The sequence below is a fragment of the Neovison vison genome, chromosome X (genome assembly GCF_020171115.1).
Source record: "Neovison vison isolate M4711 chromosome X, ASM_NN_V1, whole genome shotgun sequence".
Lineage (NCBI taxonomy): Eukaryota > Metazoa > Chordata > Mammalia > Carnivora > Mustelidae > Neogale > Neogale vison.
Genome location: NC_058105.1, coordinates 29,439,108 through 29,455,285, shown reverse-complemented (window position 1 = coordinate 29,455,285; position 16,178 = coordinate 29,439,108). Strand labels below are relative to the sequence as shown.

Genomic DNA, 16,178 nt, shown 5'->3' with positions numbered 1-16,178 from the left:
AGAACTTCCCGGTGGAAACCAGTGCTCTATTATGAGAAGGAAAATTCTGGGATTTTATCTTCACATAACTGTGGGAACAAATCACTCTTGACTTTCCCTTTCCCTCGACTTTTCTAGTTCCTTTCTCCCCTTACCTTCCTAGTAACAGGCAAATTGGGCAGAAGGGGTGGTGTCTAGGGGTCTAGGAAGATTTGGGGTCTGGGTGGTCATGGGGAGAATGACGCAGGGCCTCTGTGCCTCCTGGTATGTGTTGGGAGCAGCGGCTGCTAGAGGAGGCCCCCCTCCTCCCGCCACAAGCCCCTGACGTCTTTGTCTTTCTGCATCTTTCTGTCTGCGTATGTTCCCCAGAGTTCCCAGAAGGAAAGCTAATGAGTGCTGCCATGGCAACCACTTTAGCCAGGCAGGAAGTAAAGCTGTGACATTTCTGCCTGCTTGGGCTCTGTCAGGGAGGGGGAAGTAGGAGACAGTTGAGGGGAGAGTGTGATTGGTCCTGGGAACTATCTGATCTCAGTAAGAGGACCGTTCTGTAATGTTCAGACCCTGTTTCTTTCCAGCAGGAGACTTGCAGAGCTTGGAGAGCTGGGCCAGGATGGAGAGGAGTGATAAGCCTTGCTCCTGGTATGTATTACGGGTCCTTATTTGCCAATCACTGGGTTAAGGGCTCAGTATCTGTTAGGCCATTTCCTTCTCACCACAGATACTAATATTTTCATATTAGATTTCAGAAAACAAGAGGCGAAGAGCATTAATCTGCCCCAGACTCAAACCCAGAGCTTCTGTGCTTTTTGCTTGGCTATTCCCAGATTCTGAGATCAGGGCCTCTGTTGTATGCTTGATGGTTTCCTTTATTTTTTTTTTAATTTTTTTTTTAAGATTTTATTTTATTTATTTGAGAGAGGGAGACAGTGAGAGAGAGCATGAGCGAGGAGAAGGTCAGAGGGAGAAGCAGACTCCCCATGGAGCTGGGAGCCTGATGTGGGACTCGATCCCGGGACTCCAGGATCACGCCCTGAGCCGGAGGCAGTCGTTTAACCAACTGCGCCACCCAGGCGTCCTGATGGTTTCCTTTAAAGGTACCTTTTATGGGGACACCTGGCCGGTTCAGTCAGTAGAGCATGCAGCTCTTGGTCTCAGGGTGATGAGTTCAAGCCTCGTGCTGGGTTAAAAAAAAAAAGTCTATTCAAAAAAACCTTAAAAATAAGGATCTCTTTTACGAAACACAGATGACAGAGAGTATACGATAATGGTTATCAACTCAGAATCAGGAAAAATTTACGTAGCACTTTTTTTTTCCAAATTCCCTTGCCTAAAATGGGGATAACAATAATGCCTATTGAATAGGATTTTTATGACGATAAAATCAAGTGGTTCATTGAAAGATTAAGAACACCTTTCTCATCATGGCCTTTCTCCTTAAGGTTTACATATTATTCCTGTTCATTAGTATTATTAGTAGGAGGAGTGTAAATGCTATTCTTTTAAATGGTCTTAACTGGTGAAAGGAGAAGACCACAATCTGTGTCAGAACCCGGTTTTGTTATTTAGTCCGTGAAACCCGCAAGGCTGGGAGTCTCTGCCCTTAACCAGTGTGCTTTGTATGTGGAGTGGTTGATTTCTTGTGTTGAAACAACTGGTCTCCATCCCAACAAAGGCAAGTACTTTGCTAAGCGTTCTCTCTCTTCAGGAGGAACTGTTGAGCTAGCTGCCTGGAAGACAGGGCACGCGTCCAGGCCCGCCACACGCAGGTTGGCCTCCGCAGCTGGTACAGAGAGGTAAGCGCCTGGGAGCGCCAGGGTAGGGGTGGGGGGAGGAGTGCGGAAGAGGGGGTGGGAAGAAGGACCAACTGTGGACTTGGTCGCAAACCAGGGATCTGCCTCAGCTTGGCCCTGTGACTTCGGGTGGGTGGTTCAGCTGTCCGAGCCTCCTCTGAGCAGTGGGATCATAATAGGGGTTGACAAGGCTGGAAAGATGAAATGAAGGAATTCATATAGAGCACCTGGAACAGGGCCAGGCTTGCTGTAGGCCTTCAGTAAACATTAGCTACCCCACTAATGATGATTAAGAGCCTAACCAAAACAGACAGAATAAACAAGTAGGGGCCTTGGAAAGAGCCCACATGTTCCCTGAAGCTGGGAACATTTTCTCAGTACTCCAGGCACGGGTGTAGCTTGAGCTGTCGCTGTTCAAGTCCGTGCCCAGCCGCCAGGGCCCGAGCGGGATACGCGTGGACGCCCGGCGCGGAGTCTGCCGTCGGGGATGGCGCCCAGCCTCAGCTCCGCTCACTTGTCCAGATCCCACAGAGCCCCTCGCACCAGTGGCTGTGAACCTGGCGGTGCCACAGCTGGCGCCCAGCCGTAGCCCTGCCCTCTCCCCGTGATCCCTGTGTACGCGTGTGGTGGAGAGGGCCCTGGGGACCTCTGCGACGGGAGCCCGAAACACCCAGCCCCGCAGCAAGGGTTTTCCTAAGGGGCAGAGCTCTGAGCTCCTTCGTGTCATGCTTTGAGGACAAGGACAGCAAGACCCCCTGGAACCCCTGGCAAGGGTAAGTGACCTGGCTCCTGGCCCAAAACCTTGGCATGATCTTTCAGGCATATACAAGAGATTTGGTGGGTGTCCTGGAAAGATGCTGGTTTCTGCACATGCCACTTGGTGTGCAGCCCTGTGCAGTGCATTCGCTGAGGGAGCTGCAGGCACGGACCACTGGTCAGCCACGAGCCCAGGTGCCTCTGTTCGGGGGCTTTTTATCAAGGGCCTATGGCAGAGGCCTTCCTCGGCCCCTCTGTCAAGGCCTCCTCATGTGGGGCCGTGGAGCACTTCCAGATGCATTTCCTCCACTCAGTACTCAGGACTTTTCCAGTCCTAGCCTTTTCTCTTCCCCTCCTCCTGCATGTGGGTCCCTAAAATGGCGGGGGCCTCCTTTCAGGGCTTCCTCCACAGGGAGACCATTCCTCGAGGCTGCGCTAAGCCACTCAACCCTTGCTGGAGCCGTTCCGGGGGAGAAAATGGGACAGTGGGGTCACTCTGCACCTTCTCTGGTTGACCCCCAGGTTATACTCTCAAAGGAAGTGACTCAAGCCTTGACTGTTAGTTCTCTCTTGACTTCCTGTTTCAATCGACTGCTCTGAAACCCGGCGACTCCGCTCTCTCTGGCTCAACTCAGCTCTTGACTAAGAGGTGCAGTAAGCAGGGTGGTTGGTGTTGAGGAGCTTGAAGCCTGAAAACCTCATGGGGCACTTCACCAGGGGGTGCCGGCGGAGTCAGCTGCGGGAGGCGGAGGCTCTCACAGGCCACTTGGCCAAGGGGTGTCAGGAAGTGGCAGTGGGAGCCAGGGGGCGTTCGTGGAGGATGGCAGCAAAGTGTCTGTCCGTCCTTCCTTCCACCCTCCCTCCCTCCCTCCCCCTTTCTTTCTTTTAGATTTATTTATTAGAGAGCAGGAGCGGGAGGGGCAGAGGGACAGGGAGAGAGAATCTCCAGCAGATTCTGTGCTGAGCACGGAGCCCGACACGAGGTTCGATCTTAAACCCTGAGATCATGACCTGAGCCGAAATCGAGTCAGCCCCCCAGGTGCCCCGCAAATGGTTTATATACGCTTCTTGGTTCCAAGGTAGACCATTGGTCCTTCTCTTTAGCTCCCAACACCCTGGCTGAAATCATTGGGTGGGTCACATTCGAAATCCAACAGCGAGGGCCCGTAAGAAGCCGGGGAAGCAGTCCCCTCACTATTGTTTCTGGTTCTCTGAGGACGGGACAGGGAGTCGTCAGAGAGCATGGAAACTGAGTTGCACCTAATGACTGTTCTTAGATCTCAGCCCGTCCCTGGTGCCCATGGACAGCCTGCTGGACAGTGTGTTATTGAGACTCGTGCTTCTAATTTTTAAAAAAATGTAGAGCTCTTTGAGATCGCTATGTCCAGTGGTCTGAGGAGACCTTAGTAACTTGACTAGTTTGCGTCTGTGATGCAAGAGGGGATCTTGTTCAACTTCATGAGGGAAAGTGGCTCCGAGTGAGGTGCGTCACCGTGGACCCCCTCCTCCAGAGCCTTGACGGTAGCCACCTTGCTTGAGGAGGAGGAGGAAGGGAGAGAGTGGAGGGTGGGGTTACAGAGATCCTCTTCTCAGCTCTGGGCTCTGACAGATTTGGCCACACAGGATGAGGCAGTCAAGAAACCTGGGTGGAGCGCCCTTACAGAGCTACGCAGGCCCCCCCACCCGGCCTGGTGGTCTTTGGGGTCTACAGTGAGGGCGCGGGAGCTGTATTGGATGAGATTTTTTACCAGGTGAAGATTTTTAGGTTTGTTCATGCCGGTCCTGCTGGTTAATGAACCCAATTAAACGTCCACCCAGTTAAGCTTCAGAATGAAGTTAAGTCAGTCAGTCAGCAACACAATCTGGACTTCACTGGGAAATTTCTGGTTGCTGAGAAAGTGGCTACTGCAGAAATAGCAAATGGTGACCAGGAGCCCTCCAGTGGACTCTCTGGGCAAGAGCTTTTCCAGAGACGGCTCTGGGCCCAGTCACTCAGCAACAGGCCCTCAAAGGAGGAGATGGGTGTACTCCCCACTAAGGCACTCTGGGCCAGTACCAGCTCACGGGGGACTTGATACAGGGGCCTGCTAGGGTTTGCATGGCAATGGCCCTCTGCCTGTCCTGCTGAACTGGGAGATGCCTCCGAGAGCCCCCAATGTCTTAGTGTCCTAGCTCAGGACAGAATTAGTGGCCCACTGTTGGGCCCTGTTGGATACTGAACACATGCTCCATGGTTGTGAGGTAATCTTAAGACCATAAATCCCCATCGTGTCCTGGATCCCAGCAGATGTCTCAAATCACCTGGTGGAAGTGATTCAAGAGTCTTCCATACTAAAATATAAATGGTACCTGCAGGGATGTACAAAACTCGGGCCCAAGGAGGTCTCTTCACTCCAAGAAAAGATCTCAGGAGTGTCCCTCTGGCTCCCTGGCGTATTTCCCAAGGAGGCACTGTCTCCACCAGACCAGTGAGGTCCCCGAGGTAAAGGCTTCCTGGACTGCAAATGGGGCTGTTCACTTGCCTGCTTCTCCTGGTTAATAACAAGCAGGAACGGTGTGCGCTGCCATCCACACAGAGACAGACCTTTCCCTTCCTGAGTGTGGCAAGGGATGCTCGGTCTAATGGGCAGAGCTGCATGCAGGATGGTTGGCTGGCTGGCCTGGCCATGTCCATAAAAGGAGGCTCGCTGTATTTTCGCGACCGGTACACTGTGGCGAGTGGCCTCGACATTTTTGGGGGCCTCTGGCAAGACTCAGATTGGCATGTAGAGCAAGCCTCCCTGTGGGGACTAGCCCCTGGGATAGAAATGAGTTCTGCTCCTAATAAGCTTCTTGTTACCTGTGTGGGTGCTCACCAGAAAGGCCCCAATGCTGACAAGGGGGGTACATCACAAACAGGCAGACTGTGCTCGTCAACCACACAGGGAGACTGAAGTGTCCTTTTATTTTATTTTTATTTTTATTTTTGAAAGAGTTTATTTATGACAGAAAGAGACAGCAAGAGAGGGAACACAAGCATGGGGAGCTGGAGAGGGAGAAGCAGGATCCTTGCCAAGCAGAGAGCCTGATGTGGGGCTCGATCCCAGAGTTCTGAAATCATGACCAGAGCCAAAGGCAGAGGCTTAATGACTGAGCAACCCAGGTGCCCCTGAAGTGTCCCTTTACCCCAGAGCAAGCAGATCCGCTTCTAGGATCCACAGGAAGATGGCCATTGGGAATTCAGTGTAGGGAAGGAAAAATTCTTTCTCTACCCTTCAAGGTCTTCTACCTCGATTAAATTAAATTTACAAGAGACAGATTAATAAGAAAAAAAAAAACAAACACTGTCATTATGTGGACACAGAGGCCCAGTAATGAAATTGAGATCTCAGGAAATGACCAAAGTAGGCAATTTTTATACTTTTTAGACCAAGAGACGTTAAGCTTATGAAGAATTGACAGGATAAAGAAAACAGGTGTTTGGGGGCATGACTAGGGGATTCTAAGCAGAATTTAGGCTGAGGTAGTAGATTAGGGGGAAAAAATACCACAAGGTTTGTTTCTACGGTTTTCTCAGCTTTAAAGTCTCTGTCTCTGGTCGTAAAGATTTTTTTTCACTTCTTAGTACAAAGAGGGCATTTTTCACAGGGGAGATCAGTTTCCCTCTTTCTTGGGGGACAGGACAGTCTGAGTGTCCTTATATGAGCTACAACTTCTCTTTTAAAAAATCAGTATGCCAGCGTGGCACATTTTGGGGTGCCTGCCCTTGGCCCCACATCGGAAGCCATCCTAGATGGGTCCCACGTGCCTGGGCTGCGGCTGGTGTCTGAAGAAAACACGGGGCAAAGCTCCTTGGTGTGGGTCCTGCCAGTGATTGCTTGGATGGGACACAGAAGCACATGCAGCAAAGCGGAAGTAGGCAAGGGAGGTGACCTCAGCCCAACAGTCTTCCGCACCACGACGGGAACCCTCAACAGAATGAAAAGGAGAAAATATTGGCAGCCCATGTGTCTGCTAAGAGGCTCATCTCTAAAATACACAAGGCACTTCTGTCATTTAAGAGGGGAAAAGCAAGTAACGGGTTAAAGAATGGGCAAAGGACCTGGGTGGACGCTTTTCCAGAGAAGTCGTGTGCACAGCACCGCTCCTGAGCGGGAAAACGCAAATCAGAAGCACAATGAGATCTCCCCTTCCGGGGGGAGCCACATCGCCACCCCAAAATGTGTCTCTCTGGCACCAGGATTAATTTAGGCTGGTTCTTTTTAAGAAACAGAAGACTCAGGAAGTTTTTCTTTTTACCTCTTTTTGCCTTTTCCACACTGCCTGGGAGAATTTAGATAGAGGCCCTCTTCCCGGAGCCGAGCTACCATCCCAGACAGTGACAGTGTAACGTGACAGTCGCTGTGGTAGACAGGGAGGAACCAAGCCAAGCCTCTGTTAAAATGCCTCCCTGCGTCTTGTTGTTTCTTTGTGGCCCAGCAAATATCTGTTTACCAGATATTTATTCTTTTTCATCTTCCTGTGAATGGCTTTCCTTCCCTTTGAAGCCTCAGACCCCTCCCCGCTTCTCCTCAGTTCAGGAGGATGTACCTAACTTCATTTTTGCCTGTCTTTGGAATGTCTTAGGTCTATGGGGATTCTCTGCAGGTATATAGTTAAATTTGTTTCTCTCCTATTATTCTGCCTTGTGTCATTTTGATCATTCAGCCAACCCGCCAAAAGTACCAAGAGGGGTAGGGAGAAACTGTCCCTTCTCTGACAACCTTGCACTTGTTGAGATGGCTACTGTCAAAAAGACAGGAGATAACAGGCGCTGGCCAGGAGATGGGGACGAGGGAAGCCTCGTGCACTGTTGGTGGGAATGTAAATTGGTGCAGCCACAATAGAAAAACAGCATGGAGGTTCCTCAGAACCTTAAAAATTGGATCACTCTATGATCTGACAATCCCACTTCTGGGTATGTTCATGGCAGCATTATTCAAATTATTCACAGTAGCCAAAACTTGGGAACAACCTGAGGGTCTGTAGATGGATGAAGAGATAAAGATATATATATAAAGTGTGGGAGAGATATATAATGTGAGATATATATATATATATATATATATATAAAATCTCTGCTGTCATTTGTGACAACATGGATAAAACCAGAGGGCATTTTGTTAAGTGAAACAAGCCAGACAGAGAAAGTAAATACTGTATGATCTCATGCATATGAGATGCATATGTGGAATCTAAAAAAAAAATTAAATTAAACTCATAGAAACAGAGAGTTGGACGGTGGTTGCTAAGGGCTGGGCCTAGGAGAAATCAGATGTTTGTCAAAAGATGAAAAAATTCTAGGGAGCTAATGTTTGGTGTGGTGACCGCGGTTGTTAATGCTGTATTGTGTACTTGACATTTGTTAACCGAGTCTATCTTTTTCTCTTTTTGTCAAGCTTTAGGTATTTATTGATGATTTCGTGCATTTAGGGGGAAGTCTTTCCTGGATAAGTGGAAAATTGTGCAGGTGGCTTCTGGAAGCCCTGCATTTTAGGCAGGTTTATAGTGAAACATTTCATTTAGAAGTCTGGACCTTCTTCTTCTTTTTTTTTTTCTTTAGAAGTCTGGAATTTCTGTTTGCTGTCATCTGTGTTTACTGAGTAGACCTTGTGTTGATTCTGGGACCCAGTGTGTCCGAGGGTTGTGGACTGAACGAATACCAGGCGCCAGCCATACAGTGCTGCTCCCGTACCTCTGACCCCACGACAAAGGAAGAGAGGCCCTGAGCTTGGCAGCTTCTTGGAACGTCTCAGAAGATCTGGAGTCTAGAAGGAGAGAACAGGTTTGCAAGGAAGAGATTCTGTTACGAGAATAGATCTTCAGACTTTTTTCTACACACAGGAAAGGTAACTGTGTGAGGTGAGGAGTGTATTACAATTACCTTAATTGTGATCATCATTTCACAATGTGTATGTATATCAAATTGTATTGCGCACTTTAATTCTATACAATTTTAACAATTAAAAAGAAAGCTGGGAAAAAATACAAATAAAATGTCAAGCAGATCCCTTGATGGGTGGTTCTGTTGAGTTCAGCTTTGTCCTTGCTGACTGTCTGCCTACTGGGTCTGTCAGTTACTAATAGAAGGAGTGTGGAAATCCCTCTTGTTAATATTTCTCTGCATTTTTGTCAGTTTTTGCCTCTTGTATTGTGACGCTTTGTTGTAAAGTGCATATATTTCAAAGATTATTGTGTCTTCTCAGAGAATCGACCCCCCCTTATTATGTAACACCCTCTTTATTCCTTGGAAGTTTCCTTGTTCAAATGCCTTTTTTGTCTGAAATTAGTTCCGCTACTCCAGCTTTCTTTTGATTAGCGCCCCTGGTACCCCTCTCCCCGCTCTTTTACTCTCAATATTTGTGTGTTTTTATATTTAAGTTGGGTTTCTTATAGACACCATAGAGTCCGGTCTAGTTTTTCACCTGCCCTTACAGTGTCTTCTTTTAACTGGCGTCTTTAGAGTGCGCCCGTTTAAAGTGATTATTGATAGTTGGATTTATATCTACCATGTTTGTCAAAATTCTGTATTTGTTGCACTTGTTCTTTGTTTTTTTCTTAATCTTTCTGTTTCTGCCTTCTCTTCTAATTGAGCATTTTTTATTATTCCATTTTCTCTTCTCTCTCAGCGTATCAGTCATATTTCTTTTTAACTTTTTAGTGGTTTCCCTAGACCTAGACTGCGCAACATAAATTTACAACTAATCTAGGTCCGCCTTCAGACAACACTGCACCACTGTCTGGGCAGTGTGGGTGTAACAGAGAACCCCCAGCTCCCCACGCCTATCCCTTCATAACACTGCTACCGTCTCTTGCACTGACCTCCGCTATGATCACCCGTATGTTGTGGCTGTTATTCCTTTGAACAGTCGTCCTTTAGAGTAAATAAGAAAAACAAAATATTGTATTTTAGTCTTCACTTATGCCTTCTCTGATACCTTTCCTTTATTCATGTAGACTCAAATTTCTGACTAGTACCATGCTTCTTCTCTCTGAAGACCATCTTTATCATTGACTGGTGACAAAAATTCTCTCAGTGCTGTAAGTCTGAGTGTTTCACATTGAATTATGTCCCCCTCCAGAAGTCATATGTCAAAGCCCGAGCTCCCAACATGACTGTATTTGGAGACGGGGCCTTTAGAAATGTCATTGATGTCACATGTGGTCATAAGGGTGGGGCCTTATGCAATTTGGCTGGTGTCCTTGTAGGAAGAGGGAGAGACCCAAGGATGCGCGCACACGCGCAGGGAGGTCAGGCCGTGCGAGGAGATGGCTGTCTCCAAGCCGAGCAGGAGGCCTCTCGAAAGGCAACACTAAAGCACCTTGATCTTTGACTTTCAGTCTCCAAAACTGTAGAAAATCATTTTTGTGTCATTGTTTAAATCACCCAGTTTATGGTATTTTGTTATGGCAACCCTAGCAAACTGCTATACCAAGAAAGTCATTATTTTCCCTTACTTCGGAAGAATGATTTTTCTGAATATATAGACTCCCTTGGTTGGTGGATTTTTCTTTCACCACTTTAAATATTTCATTCTACTCTCTTCTTGCTTGCATGATTTTTGAAGCAAGTCTGATGTAATTCCTGCCTTTGTTCCTCTCTAGATAAGGTGTTTTTATCCTTTGACTTTTTAAAAGATTTTTTTGGTCTTTGGCTTTATGCAATTTGAATATGATATGCCTAGGTGTGTGTGTGTGTGTGTGTGTGTGTGTGTGTAGATATATATTTGTATGTAGGTATGTATGTATATTGGCATTTATCCTGCTCAGTGTTCTCTGAGGTTTCTAGATTTGTGGTGTGGTTTCTGCCATTAATTTTAGAAAAATCCCAGTCATTATTATGTCAAATAGTTCTGTTTCTTTCTCTTTTCTTCTACTTTGGATAGTCTCATGATACGTATGCTATACCTTTTGTAATTGCCCCACAGCTATTAGATATTCTGTTCCAATTTTTATTATTTTTTATCTCTTTACAGTTCAGTTTGGGAAGCTTCTATTGACATATCTTCAAGTGCTCTGATTCTATCTCCAGCCCTTTCCAATCATCTGATGATCTATCAGATGATGTATACTTGATTTCTGTTTCTAGTCTTTCCTTTATATTCTCTCTTAGAGTTTCTATCTTCATTTCCATTACCTGTCTGCTCTTGCATATTGTCTACTTCTCCCACTAAAGCCCTCATCATATTAATCATACATATTTTTAATTTCCCTGTCTGATGATTTCAAAATCTCTGCCATGTCTGAATCTGGTTCTGACACCTGCTTTGTCTCTTCAGGTTTTTTCTTCTTTCCTTTTATCATGCCATGTAGTTTGTTGTTGTTGTTGAAAGCCAGTCGTGAATTATCAGGTATTAGGAAGTAAACAGGCCTTTGGTATGATGTTTATTTTTACGTGGCTAAGAGATAGGCTATATTTACTGTTTCCTGTCTCTGTAGCATCAGAGGATTCAGTTTCCACTAGTGTCTTTGTTTTTGTCCCCCAGCATCTTTCGTTTCCCTAGAAAACAGTTCTACTGTAGAATTTGAGCCTTACAGTTCTTTACAGCTGTAATCCACTATTATAAGTCAAGAGCCTGTTGATGTTTGGTCAGGTCTAGACTGAGGACACTCATTCTAGAATCCTGGGATTAGGTCTCAGTCTTTTACTGTACCTGCTGCCCTGGGCTGGGACCTTCTCAGGTGTTTCTCTGCTCCCCTCCCCCCACCTTATGTGAAGAGGGAAGGCTCAACAGCCTTGAGTTGCTCACTTCCCTTACCCCCAGTCCCATAAGGTTTCTCCCTCGCTGGGTAAACCTTTGTTGTGGAGAATGCTCTTGGCTTCTTTCAAGATAGTTCTTTCTTGCCTCTCCCTGGCCCAACAGGAAGCGGTTTTCCTCTGCTCCTTACCGAGAGGAGCTGCGGAGGATTCTCGAGGTAGACACCATCATTGTGGAGGAGGTGGCTACCTTAGATGGGTCCCCCAGGAGTTTTCATCTCTCAAGCTAGTCTGAAGCTGCCGTTCAAGGCCAGCGCCTCCTGCCTCGGGGGTGCAGCATTATAGTCCGTGCAGACTGTCATCTCTGTCATCGATGGCTCCTCTAGGATTAGGGTGCAGTTGGTCCCATGACCTCCATTCTCTGATGTCCCCACCAAGACTCATTGATTTTTAATCTGTTCATATTTTTCTTGTTGTGAGGATGGGAGTCAAGACTTGCAAGCCCTTTAAGTGTTGGTGTAGAATCTTTCCTTTCGATTTTAGACAGTGTTTCTGTTAGCTCTTTGGACATATTAAAATAGCTGATGAAAGTCCTTATGTAGTAATTCCAGTGCCTGTGCTTCCTTGGGACAGTTCTAGTTCTATTGCCTGCTGTCCCCTCCATACGTTGGACATTTTGAGTATTGTAATGTGGCAACACTGGAAATGAGATTCCCTTCCTACAGGGCTTCCTTGTTGCCACCCGTTACAGTTCGTGTTTATTTAGGACTTCTCTGAATTAATTCCGCAAAGACTCTCTTCGTTTTTGTATATAGCCACTGAAGCCTTGGTTCAGTTAGCTCAGTGTCGGCTAATGGCGGACGGAGATTTCCTTGAGTGCCTGGAACAAATAAATCTTGCCATCATTTCTGAGAGGCTCAGAATATATTTCTAGGAACATGTGCAGTTACGACAATACAGACACTGGAAGATAAGGTTATGCTTTTCACCTTTAAAGACTATCACAGTTTGATTCTGGAAGTCAGATGGGGGGCACTGGCGGGCACTGTGTACTCACTCTAGCCATCGGTAGCATCTCTTAGGGTTTCTGTACTTCACACTCTTGATGAAGCTAGAGGCATGTTGTTGCTCCGCACTCTAATTGACCAAGCTGGAAAGGGAAGCTTCCTGCCCCATCCTCAGTTTGCCTGCAGCCCAGGTCCATGGCGCACCTACCACATGAGATCCACTCGATCTTTCTGCTGGGTATGAATTTCCTTCTGGGGCTGAAGAGAATGTTCTGGAAGTAGATAGTGAGGTTTGATGCAAGAATTTGTAAATATACTAGAGACCTCTGAATCGTACATTTTAATAGGGTGAACATGATGGTATGTGCATTGTCTCTCAGTAACAATGTTATTTTACAAAGGAAGAAATAATACTGTGGAGAGCATAAATCCCTCCATGTACTCAAAAAATACCAATGGACCGGCCACCATTTGACATTTCTAGGGACTAGGGACCAACAATTGAACACAAATTCTTTCCCTTGTAGGCCATATATTCTGGTATTAGACGAAAAGCAGTGAGGTAGCTTTTCGCAATATCTCTGTATAATATCTTAAGAAGATAAGCATGCTCGAGAGTATCAAATAATTTGTTTTACGGCTTCCTAACTGCCCTTCATGTATGATCTAGTCTGTTGTTTCTGCTCATTAGGGTCCCAAAAGGCAACAAGTAAACTTTTCTCAAAACAAACGTGATAGCGAAGCTTTAAGCAGAATTGCCAAAACATTGAAGGAACCAAGATGTCCTTCACCAGGTGAACGGCTGAATAAGCTGTGCTACATGCAGACAGTGAAATATTATTTAGCATGAAAAAGAAGTGAGCTATCAACCCATGAAAAGACACGGAAGAACATTAAATGCATTACTAAGTATTTGAAAAGGCTCCATCCTGTAGAATTCCAACCATAGGACATTCTAGAAAAGACAGAATTAGGGAGACATAAAAAGTTCAGTGGTTGCCAAGAGTTGGGGTCATTGGCATGGTGAGAAGGCGGAGCACAGGAGTTCCGGGGCCGTGCGACCCTGTTACCGTCCTGGTGGACACGTAGCGGTACTCTTTGTTCACAACCACAGACTATAAACATCAAGAGTCCTCTGGTTTCTTCTCCAGACCCCATGGAGTCTCTCTCCTCCTCACTCCTGATATTCAACCACATGGCGTCTTCTACAAAATATGAAACTCTCCTAACTCAGGATCTTTGCCCAGAACCTTTCATCTGGCTTACTCGTATTTATCCTTCAAGTTCGGCTTTCATGTTCATCCATCTCTTGGAGTAGCCTTTTTTGACCTCACAGCCTCTATCTGAATCCATTGTATTCTCTCCTTGTACCATGTCCCCTTATTGGATGCACTGACCACCATCTGTGTATTTATTCGTTTACTGTCTGGGCCCCCAGCTGGGTGGCCCGTTTCATGAGCGTAAGGAAGGCGTCTGCCTTTGTGCACTGAGGTATTCCCAGCACATAGCCCAGGGCCCAGCTGGAGTAGGTGCTCAGTGCACCTGCTGACTGTGAACAAATGAATGGACTCGGTGAGGTTGGTGTTACTAGCTTAGAGTACTTTAGCCATTCACCCGCTGCCACGCAGCTAGCAAGTGGACAGAAATGGAGGAGGCCTCAGAAGTATAGTTCCTAGGTTACTATACCATCTGGGAAAGTATTTGCTAAGAAAAGAGGGATGGGGCATGGAAAGGGCAGTGGAAAGATTCCAGAACAGTGACTCTCAGGGAGATGGTCCCAGGTATGGCGGATGAGATGAGAATGTGCAAGCTGCATATTCAGTATTTTACTTTTGTCGAGAAATATCTTCTGTTTTCATAAAACAGACTGCTGAGACTATCCTTTCCCCTGGCTCGGAAGGAGAATAGGAAATACAGCGCTCTTCCTCTAAAAGGGCAGATTTTTTTGGTTTTCCAGAAGGAAGCAGGTTTCAAAGTTGATAGGGAAACCCCCGCCCTAGGGCTTTCTAGCATTTCCTGAAGCAGAGCAGAGGTCTGCGGGGCATGGGACCCCTCGCAGAGGGGAAGGTGGGTCTTGGCGACACCCCTCAGGCTTCATGTTCCCGCCCCACCCCAGACTGCCTGCCCTCCACACCCTGCCTTCTGCCCATTGCTCAGAGGCCACATGCCCCTCCACCCGCAGCCCTCCCTTTCACCCGCGTCACCTCCATGGGCTTAGCATCTGCCCTCCGCCTGGACTAGGCTGCTTGTCATTCTCTCTGCTGGGCAGTGAGAGCCCGTGTTTCTCGCTGAGATTAGTTTCAGTGGCCCTATGGCCGTCTGTGAAAGGAAGGCTGGGTAGTCCATGAATCAAATCCACAGGCGGACAGTTGATCTGAAGGGAGAAACCAACGTGGTATGGCATAAGGACGGCGGTGGGGACTGTGTTTGGATGGATGGCTTTCGTTTCTTTCTCGGCTTGGATCGTGAGGTGTGTTGTTTTGGCATGTTGTGGTTTTTTGTCTGTCCACTTGTTAATATATAGGTTAAAAATAGTCTTTCTGGGAGAGGACCCTTATTTTTCTAGAGTGATTTCACACATTTTTGGTGAGATGCAGTAGCATTCCCTTTTCAAAGGACTGATGGGAAGGGAAGAGTGAGAACAACTTCATATGCCAAAGAAACCAGATAAGGTGTGAAGAGACTGTTCATCGGCGGCGTTTAAATCCCCACCTACCGGTTTTGTTTTTAAGAACTTCGCTAGGAAGGAAATTGACTAAGTCAGTTAGAGCTGGGAGGAACTTTTGAAAAGAACCCAGCTTCTCATTATTGTATATATGGAACAAGAGGCCCAGAGAGGGTATGTAACTTGTCCAAAGTCACAGAGCACTTCAGAGTGGCTGGGGCTGATTTCTAGTCTGGAGCTCAAGTGGGAAGCAGTATCTCTTAGTGAAAGGAAAGTCGTGTGATTTTTAAAGAGTTTCTTCTATTTTTTGTTATACGGTTATTGTAAGAGAAGTTGGAAGAACTTAGTGTTTTAATTTCTCTGGAGTCCTAACCACTTCAAAATGATCATTGTTAGTATTTTTGCTGTGTAATAGTCCAGATCTTTCAATGTATATGTATCCTGGCATAAATGCTGTATTTATTAAAATTGGATCACACTGTGCATACTTCTCTGTAATGTAATTCGTAACAGATGCTTAACTTATTGTATTGAGTGAATGTACCTTCGTTAATTTAATCAGTGCCCTATGATAGACATATAAGCTTTTTCAGATGTTAAGCTCTTATAAAAGATGCTGCATTAAAGATTCTTGTTTGTACATTTGTTGCTGAAGTCGTGTCTCTTTACTGATTGGTGTGTATTTTTTTTTAAAAGGTTTTATTTATTTATTTGACAGAGAGGGATCACAAGTAGGCAGAGAGGCAGGCAGAGAGAGAGGAGGAAGCAGGCTCCCTGCTGAGCAGAGAGCCCGACGCGGGCCTCGATCCCAGGACCCTGAGATCATGACCTGAGCCGAAGGCAGCGGCTTAACCCACCGAGCCACCCAGGCGCCCTGATTGGTGTGTATTTTTTTAGGAATGTGGTGCTGTGGTGTGGGGTGGCTGTGAACTCCGGCTCTGGAATTTACTGTGTGTCTTTACACACATCACAACGCTTCTGGGCTCCAGTTTCTTCATCTTTAAGTGGGAGTAGTTATACTACGGCTCGGCTGGAGGTGCTGGGAGGATTAAATGAGATAATACATGTAAAATCATTGGTTAGTGCCTAGCACATAGCAAGTCCGGAATCTGTAATAGCTGGTGTTAGTGCCACAAGAAGATTAGTTCGTCAACACAACGCCCTTCGTTTTCTTTCTTCCTTTTCTTGAGTAAAGATTTATTTATTTTATTATTTATTTACTCTACAGAGAGCACAAGCAGGGAGAGTGGAAGAAGGAAAAGCAG

General features: G+C 46.4%; 1 long non-coding RNA gene across 1 annotated transcript; it reads left to right on the top strand.

Moving 5' to 3' along the window:
* The first annotated feature begins 467 nt into the window (after positions 1-467).
* LOC122897201 lies at positions 468-15,558 on the top strand. The gene is made up of 3 exons (XR_006382491.1): positions 468-618; positions 1,685-1,772; positions 8,107-15,558. It is a non-coding gene; the product is annotated as an uncharacterized LOC122897201 (long non-coding RNA).
* The last annotated feature ends 620 nt before the right edge of the window (positions 15,559-16,178 follow it).